The sequence below is a fragment of the Mustela nigripes genome, chromosome 3 (genome assembly GCF_022355385.1).
Source record: "Mustela nigripes isolate SB6536 chromosome 3, MUSNIG.SB6536, whole genome shotgun sequence".
Classification (NCBI taxonomy): domain Eukaryota; kingdom Metazoa; phylum Chordata; class Mammalia; order Carnivora; family Mustelidae; genus Mustela; species Mustela nigripes.
Genome location: NC_081559.1, coordinates 131,401,269 through 131,410,680, shown reverse-complemented (window position 1 = coordinate 131,410,680; position 9,412 = coordinate 131,401,269). Strand labels below are relative to the sequence as shown.

Genomic DNA, 9,412 nt, shown 5'->3' with positions numbered 1-9,412 from the left:
AGTAGAGTAATACCCTCTTATCCGTGGTGTTGCTGCCCCTGGTTTCAGTTACCCATGGTCTGAAAATATTACCTGGAAAATTCCAGAATTAAACAATTCATAAATTCTAAGCTTCTCGAGCCCCTGGGAGCAGCGTTATGAATCTGCGGGGTGTGCTCCGGTCCCGCCCCGGACCAGCAGCCGCCCTTTCCCGGCGCATGCGCACTGTGTGGGCTGCGGCCCGCTTGGGTTTTCAGATCTCCTGCCTCGGGGACTGCAGGGCCTGTGTTTAGGTAACCTTTATTTTACTTAATAATGGTCCCAAAGCACAAGTCAGTGATGGTGGCAATTAGCATATGGCAGAGAGAAGCCTCAAAGTGCTTCCTTTAAGTGAAAAGGTGAAAGTTTTCAACTTGATAAGGAAAGAAAAAGAACTCTATGCCGCGGCTGCCAAGATTTACGGTAAGAACAAATCTTCGTGAAATTGTGAAGAGGGAAGCGGAAATTTGCGTTAGTTTTCTTGTTAATCTCTTACTGTGCCTAATTTATAAGTTAACTTTATCATAGGTATGTCTGTATGGGAAAAAGACGGTATATGTAGGGTTTGGTAAGAGTTCCTGTTTCAGACACCCATTGTGGGGTCTTGGAATGTATCCCCTACAGATAAGAGGGGACCACTGTACTAGGAACAATCGTGGGGGGGGGGGGGGGATAGTCCTTGATAAAGATCAAATTAAAATGAAAGAGTCAGGATTTGGAAATGAGAATCTGAGAGAAGTCAGTGGTACGATAAGCCAATTCTTGTTATTTTTAAGGATTGATTTATTTGAGCGAGAGAGCGGGAGCACTTGAGCGCCAGGGCAGGGGAGGGGCGTGAAAGGTGCAGGGGAGAGGAAGAGAGGAGCTCAAGCAGACTCTGCGCTGTGGAGCCGGGGACTCCATCTCACGACCCTGAGATCACCACCAGAGCTGAAACCAAGAGTCAGCCACCCAACCAACTGCACTACCTAGGTGCCCCACAAAAAGCTGATTCTTTAACATGTGAGAGCGGCTCATAGCAGCAAGACTCGTTGTGTACTATGGTCACAAGTACGAGTCCTTCTGGAGGGAGAATGGGCCCCTCCCTCTGGGTTAGGATTGGGCTCCTGCCTCTTGGATGCAAAAGGTCCCTCCCTCCTTTTTTTTTTTTTTTTTAATAGGAAGGATTTTTTTTTTTTTTTTAAGATTTTATTTATTTATTTGACAGACAGAGGAGATCACAAGTAGGCAGAGCGGCAGGCAGAAAGAGAGAGAGAGAAAGAGAGAGAGAGAGGAGAAAACAGTCTCCCTGCACAGCAGAGAGCCGGGTGTGGGACTGGATCCCAGGACCTGGAACCATGACCTGAGTTGAAGGCAGAGGCTTTAACCCACTGAGCCACCCAGGTGCCTCTGGTCCCTCCCTCTTTACATAAGGCAGGCGGTGCCTCTCACCAGCCACTACTTTCCCTACTACAATTGTTATACATTATTAGGAGCACAGTATGGAATGTCTGTTTTCCCTGCTAGACCTTGCAGAGAAGGGATGATTTTGTGCCTGAATATCTCAATATTCCTAAAGCCTAGACAGATTCTGAATAAAGGGTGATATCCAACCTATGTGGCCAATGACTGAATATGGACAGAGTCCCTTCCAAGCCCTAAAATGTGGTCACTGATTATGGCACTATGCAGAGAGACCCTCTTCTGGTGAGGAGGGGTGGACAGAAAATGGCGAATTACTTCTACACTCAGCATTTGGTAGGTTCCAACTCTTTGGCTTAGTCCCTTGGTGAGAACAGGTCATGGCTCATCTCCTTAACTCTGGCAACGTGCATCAGCTAGTCTGAACAGCCTTCTGCCCTTCGTCTGGTTCCCTGTCTCCACTGGAGTTCCTCCTGGAAAACTAGCTTTCAGTCTCTGTTAGCTCAGAGCTTTGCATAATGGTCTAGTTTACCTCAAATTTACCTATAACTCATGTGACCACCTCACTCTACCCTGTCCTCCTGACTTTGGCACTTAGCTGTCTGAGCTTGGGAAAGTTGCTTTACTCCTCTAAATTAAGTTCTTATCTCTAAAATGGGAACCATAATATCCACTTCATATGTTTTGTGTGAGGGTTAAATGAGTTAGTGTATGTAAATTATTTAGCACAAGGCTTGAGATGTAAAAAGATTCCAGGGGTGCCTGGGTGGCTCAGTCAGTTAAGTGTTTGCCTTTCCCTCAGAAAATGATTCCAGGGTCCTGGCATGGAGCCCACATCGAGTTCCTGCTCAGCAGGGAATCTGCAACTCCCTCTCCCTCTTCCCTGCCATTCCCCCACCTGATTAGTGCTTGCTCTCTCTTGCTTTCTCTCAAATAAATACATAAATAAATAAAGATACCAGCTGACAGTGTTAGCACTGTACCGGTAGCAGAGGCTTCTCAAGGATCTGGTATGAGAAATGTTAAAGTCCTTGTGCCCAGACTGGGCAAACCTGGCATTCTCTAAGCCTAAATCTGAACTGGATGTGGCACAGACTATACTGCTAATCGACTCACACCCCATATCCATTCTCTCCTTCAGTTCTTCCTTCAGTTAAAGAATTCCCAAATTTCAATGGGTGCATGGCTGTCCAACTAGTGACTACATTCCCCAACCTCTGGCCAATGGGATAGAAGCAATAGAAGCAGAAGTCACATGTACTAGTCTACTTTCTCCTTCTTGCAGACTGTGGTGTGGTTAGTCATCTCTAAAAATGCAGATGAGGGCAACACTCTTGGATATAGAGGAACAAAAATAGAGAAGGGTTGTGTGTACCTGAATGATTTCATGGAGCAGAGCTGTCAGCCCCCAGAATTGTCTATCTCCTAATTAGGTTGTTATGGGAGAGAGAGAAGTGTCTTCAGTATTGTTGTATTTGGGAGTCTCTATGGTAAACAGCTTGCTACAATATGACTAATACACCAGCCTGGTGAGAATGTGATTTGGTTGGACTCCAGGAGAAAGAAGAGGAAGTAGTGGGAGAGAACATAGGAAAGCAATTAATATACTGAGCACCTGTGTTTTATTCTCTTTTTTCCTCTTGTAGTCATGTTAGTGAAAGTAGACAGCATATACTAACACATTCATGTCATTTCTGCATAAATCAATGAGAGGTCATGTGGTATCCTGTGGAATACCACAGGAAAAGAACCATATACCTTGTGTGTTGTATGAGTTTTTATGACGTATGTGAGAAATGTGTGAAAGAAAAGCAAAGTATGTGGCAGCTTCCTTGAGGAGATAGCTTGGAATGCTCCCTCACTTGAACAGCCCAGACAGTCCCCTGGCTGAGATACTTTCTGAGAAGTGGGTATTCTGAGAGAGGTGGCAGTTCTTACTGCCTGAGAGGGAGATATGTCAGGATAGATTGGGGGGAGGGATAATTGACCTGAAGGTGCCAGTTATAATTTTTAGCAGAAGCACACCTCTAAAGGAATTCACCTCCAAAGTCAATGGAGTGTCAACTGATGAAAACATTTTTGTGTTCTTGAGCCTGACTCCCACAAACTGAGTTACTGACTGAGGCAACTGAGAGGGAGCGAGAGGGAGAGCCTTGAAAAGGCCCCTGCAGGAAAACTCAGAGTGAGGACAGGTCTGGCCTCAAGGTTGATCTTAACAGAAAGAGAATGTCTCTAGCCTGGTTAAATTAATATAATCTTATGTAGGTTGAAGAGAAATAAGTGTTAGTGACAGAACTGATGCTCTGGAAGCTGTCAAAATCCTGTCCAGAGTTGACAGGGAGCTTTTGTGACCGAGCCAGCAAGTGACTGTAACTGACGGATAGGACAGTGTTTGGGTATGAAAGACAGCTTTAAAGAAGCTGGCTAACTAGAGTCCAGAAGAGTATACCTCACATAAAGTGCTTGCAGTTTCTGTCTGCAATTGCCATGTTGACTATTTCTTATTCCAGTAATGAATTTAATACTAAATTCCTTGTCGGTTTTAAAATAAAGATTTAACTTCTGATGGTTGGTAGAGTTCTGTTTCTTCTTTATTTACAATACCTCAGCACATCAACTTTACACAAACCTCAGTTGCGCACTTCCAGCTGCGAAATTAATTGGCACCTGGAACAACCTAGCAGAACTTAGGTCTCAGCTAAGCTGCTAAGAGCTTAAAGAGGTTTCTGGGGAAAATAATTACAAAAGAGGCGAGGTGGAGGCTAGGAAAAGAAAGGGGAGGAAAAAGAGTGTTGCATAGGTTATTGCAACCTTGGGAAGAGAAAGGTCGCTGAGGCAAAGTGCGTGCATTCAGGAGTTTGAGTTGTCTTGCCTCCCCCTTGGGAGGAGATGTCAGCCTCTGTGAGGAGGGCCAATGGGACTCCAGGGAGAGAGTTTGAGACCTCTCAGGAGCTGGGTAGAGCCAGGTCTGCTCATTGTTGTAAATATGCAGGGAATTTGAAAGTAACTCGGGAATGTACTTTGGGAGTTATCCTTAACTATGGGAGTAATTTAAATGAAGTTTACCACTGATTTTTCATATTTTAAACATCTGCAGTACTCCACTGCAGTGATAACATTTTAAAGTGTGCTGTTCTTATGGTTGCGTCTATTTGCTTCTACAGGTGGATAGATTTGTAAATAAGACAAGGTTTTTGCTTGCATGTTTGGGGCTGATCCCAAAGTCATCACAAGAGCAATAGCCATTGAAATCACAATATATAGATAGGCTTCACATTTATAAAAAAAATTCAAGCTGGAGAGAATTTAATACCATGACTACTAATACAAAATCATGTTATTTTTTAAATTGTTTTTTTGTAAAAGACTTTATTTATTTGAGAGAGAGCGCGAATGAGTGAGTGCATACCTGAAGGTGGGGAGGGGTAGAGAGAGAAGCAGACTCCCTGCTGAGCAGGATGGGTGGATGAGGCTCAATCCTAGGACCCTGGGGTCATGACTTTATGAGACTGACGCACTGCCTACTGCGCTAAGAAGGCACCGGGGTCATGACTTTAGCTGAAGGCAGCCGCTTAACTGACTGAGCCACCCTGGTGCCTCCAAAATCATGTTCTGTTACTTTATTTTTTTAAAAAATATTTTATTTATTTATTTGACAGAGATCACAAGCAAGTGGCGGCGGGGGTGGGGGAGGGTCCCTGCTGAGCAGAGAGAACCAACGTGGGGCTCCATCCCAGGACCCTGAGATCATGACCTGAGTCGAAGGCAAAGGCTTAACCCACTGAGCCACCCAGGCACTCCTGTTACCTTATTTTTATATAGAACTTTTATAGAGATGATCTCCACTGATTATTATGGGAACCTAGCAGTTGGTATTATTATTGCCCAAATCCCCACTATTTCCTGGAGGTTGGGGTGTGGTCTTCATGGCTGTGGGCATAAGGAGCAGTGACAGGGTTGGTGGCTGGAGCAGAAAGTCCACATCAAAGACAAGGATGAAGGAAATGGAATGAAACGGAATGAATGAGCCAAGCCAAGCTTGAGGGAGGCTAACGTCCAAAAATTCAACAGGGGTGTTGAAGCGTCCTCAAAACCCAAGGAGGCTGGAGCAGCAGATAGCATCAGGAAAGAAGGGTGCCCACCTATGAATGAATGGTGAGGTAGGAGCACGAGGACAGAGTCTAACACAGCAGGGCCCCTTACCTTGCACAGACAGACAAGACTCATAAGACCCTGAAAGCTTGAGTGAATTTTCCATTCACACAATAAGAAGCAAGTCTGGGGCGCCTGGGTGGCTCAGTCATTAAGCGTCTGCCTTCAGCTCAGGTCATGATCCCAGGGTCCTGGGATTGAGCCCCACATCAGGCTCCATGCTTGGCGGGAAGTCTGTTTCTCTTTCTCCCACTCCCCCTGCTTCTGTTCTCTCGCTTGCTGTGTCTCTGTCTGTCAAATAAACAAAATTAAAAAAAAAAAAAAAAAGAAGAAGCAAGACTGGCATTGACATTTACTTTGGCTGATTCCCATGTCAGTGTTAACTTGCAATATGTGATAGGACGTATTTAAGATATTTCTTATGTCCTGATTTATATTTTTGCCCTTATTTAACTATAAGAGTTTTAATAAGATAATCACCATTTTTGTATAGTTTAAGTAAAATCCTTCCTCTTCTTAAGTTCCTCTTCTGAACTTTGATTTCTTTCTAATTTTGGATTGGTCTACATATATAAGTGTACAATGACATAAAATTTTAAGATAAAAATGGGTATACGAGTTAGTAATTGTAATCAGAGTATCCCAAATCCTCCAACTTTCATGTTTTCTTTAACATCTGTTTCGAACAGAGCCATTGAAGCTTTCATCACATCAGATGTTGGAGGTCCAGTGATCTCACCAATACTTCTAAAGATTGCTGGTGGAACTCACATTCTCTCCGACTTTTTTCCTGTCACCTCACACCAACTCTTCATTTCCATGTTCCTCACCGGCCTCCTCTCCTTGGGTTCCTGGCCCTTTCCCACTCCATAGCACTCTACCTGTGACCCAGCCCATGTATCTTCATTGCCCAAATCACCACTGTCAAGTTTCTGGGCACGACAGACTTATAGGAAGGTTTTTAAGGAAAATAGGAATAAGGAACAATTTTAATATCAGCGATGATTTTTTCACAAATTGCTTATTATTTATTTATTCATTTTTAAAGATTTTATTTATTTATTTTACAGACAGAGATCACAAGGAGGTGGAGAGGCAGGCAGAGAGAGGAAGGGAAGCAGGCTCCCTGCTGAGCAGAGAGCCCGATGCAGGGCTCGATCCCAGGACCCTGGGATCATGACCCTAGCTGAAGGCAGAGGCTTTAACCTACTGAGCCATCCAGGTTCCCCACAAATCGTTTACTAACCACTTTCCAACCTGGATCACCTTTTACTGCCATAGCCTGCTTGTGGGTCTTAAACTGTTTAAATATTGTCGGCTTCTTTTCATAGCTCGTCGCCCCTCTTTTCCAAGTTTGAGCCCCTGAAACCTTGGAGCTACCCAGGGACAATGCCCCAAATTTCTACTCTTTTATTACATAATTTAGATTCCGTTCTGTCTCCCCATGTGGATAACTCCCGGCCTCACCTTTTATTGGGTTATTCTGTACAAAGGGAGAAATCCTGGCCCTAGGGTATGTGACACAAAGAACTGGTAAAAGCTTTGAATTGGTAGGCAGAGTATCCATCCCTCTCTCCCCCTGCCCCCCACCAAAGGTCATTAGTGAAGAAAAGATTTATTTTCAGATTAAAATTTATTTTCATCATTTCAGGAGCGATGTTTCATCTTTGTTTTTGCTGCCATAGTTTTTCTTTCTATTAGGTGAAAATCATAGTAATACGTATTGCTTATCACTACTCATTTTACATTGTGGGAGACACAGCCCTTAATGCCTTCTTTTCATTTATTGCGTTGAATCATCATGAATGGCACATGAAGCCAGTGCTGCTATCGCTCTGCATCTTACAGTGGCTGGAGCTGAAGCTCAGAGGTTCAGTGTCTTATCTGAGCTGTGCAGTTGCTGTGTGCAGAAAGCAGCATGGGAACTAAGCCTGCCTGACTGTGAGTCCTTACTCTGAGGTACTCTGTTAGCTGACATGCCGAGTACAGGTGCACTGCACCAGACATTTGTATCGTGTACACTGTACTCTTCCCAGCATCTTTTCCTGAACTTCTGTGTATGTATTTAAGAGATGATTTATGAATTAAAAAACTGTTATAAAGGGGTGCCTGGGTAGCTCAGTGGGTTAAAGCCTCTGCCTTCAGCTCAGGTCATGATCTCAGGGTCTTGGGATTGAGCTCCGCATCGGGCTCTCTGCTCAGGGGGGAGCCTGCTTCCTCCTCTCTCTCTGCCTGCCACTCTGCCTACTTGTGATCTGTCTGTCAAATAAATAAAATCTTAAAAAAAAAAAAACTGTTATAGGAAGAGAAGAGGAATATCATTCAAGGGAAAATACTCCTTGCTGGAAGACAAACAGAGATGCAGAGTTTGGTTACAGTGTCTCAGCATTCTCATTCTATTTATCTGGCATGCAGATTCCAGGAACACAGAATCTTGTAGAGGACAGCTGATAAATGGATTAGGATGGGTGGGGGGGAGACCATCTACTGTGCAGAATGATTTGTTGTGAAGTACCTGTAACATACAGAGTTGCAAAGTAGACTTTGGGTAAGACTTTGGGTAAACAAGCTTCATTGCTCTGAAACTTTCTCGATAATGATATACAATTACTGAAAGTTATCTTTAGGGTTATTTGGAACATTTTTTAAAAAATTTTATTTGGAATAGCTTTAAAAGTCATTTGCCCAATTTGCTCTGAGTACTTTTTGATGTTTATCTGTGTTTTCTTACTTCTGTCTAATGATATTTACACTGATTTTTTTGGTAATGATGGGGTAACTTGAAAAAAAGATGAAAGGCAACTTTGTCCCCCAGAAATTTGGGGGGCTGGTATTGATGCAATTCTGCTCTATAAGGCAGAATATGAAAATCTTTTACCTACCTCTGAGATAGGTATTTACGAAGGCTTATATAAAAAGGTGATTATGCATCACAATGTGGATACACTGAATGCCACTGACCGTACACTTAAAAATAGTTAAAATGGTTAATTTTGTTATATATGTGCTTCCACAGTTAAAAAAAAAGTGGTGGGGGTGGGGAAGAAAGAGAAGAAGTGCATCCCTAATCTCGTCATTGTCATCTTCCCCTATTATTCAGATATATTTCTTCTGGGAGACTTCTAGGTGTGCCCAGGACTCTGAGCATTGCTGAATCTTGACATTTTAAAACAGCTTAATGGGGGTGCTTGGGTGGCTCAGTGGGTTAAAGCCTCTGCCTTCGGCTCGGGTCATGATCTCAGGGTCTTGGAATTGAGTCCCGCATTGAGCTTTCTGTTCAGCAGGGAGCCTGCTTCCTCCTCTCTCTGCCTGCCTCTCTGCCTACTTGTGATCTCTGTCTGTCAAATAAATAAATAAAAATCTTAAAAAAAAACAAACCCACATCTTAATGTTCTGGTCTCTCCCATACCCAGTTAAAACAAACCAACCACACATAAAACTACATTAATTCTTAGTGGTGGGTGTTGGGATATACAGAGAAGTATAAGATGAGGGTCATGTTATCAAAGAGATGACAAAGGGTTGGAAAAATAGTTGCAAGTTTAGCCACAAAAACACACGTATAGCTAATGTTCCATATAAGGCTTTTAAGTGGTAACTGATTAATGTTGATTGTAAGGGTTTAGGAGATGGGCAAGGAAGAGAATGCTAGAATAGTAGGACCATCAGAGAAGAATTCATTGAAAAGGTGAAACATGAATTGGTGCTTAAAAGATGAAGAATTAGGGGCGCCTGGGTGGCTCAGTGGGTTAAGCCTCTGCCTTTGGCTCAGGTCATGATCCCAGGGTCCTGGGGTCGAGCCCCACATCAGGCTGTCTGCTCAGCGGGGAGCCTGCTCCCC

General features: G+C 43.5%; 1 long non-coding RNA gene across 1 annotated transcript in view; it reads left to right on the top strand.

The window, feature by feature from the left end:
- Positions 1-237: 237 nt before the first annotated feature.
- LOC132013127 (uncharacterized) overlaps positions 238-9,412 on the top strand; it is a 78,854-nt gene continuing 69,679 nt past the window's right edge. The window contains exon 1 of the long non-coding RNA XR_009402888.1: positions 238-441. This is a non-coding gene — a long non-coding RNA (uncharacterized LOC132013127). The remainder of the gene's footprint in view (positions 442-9,412) is intronic.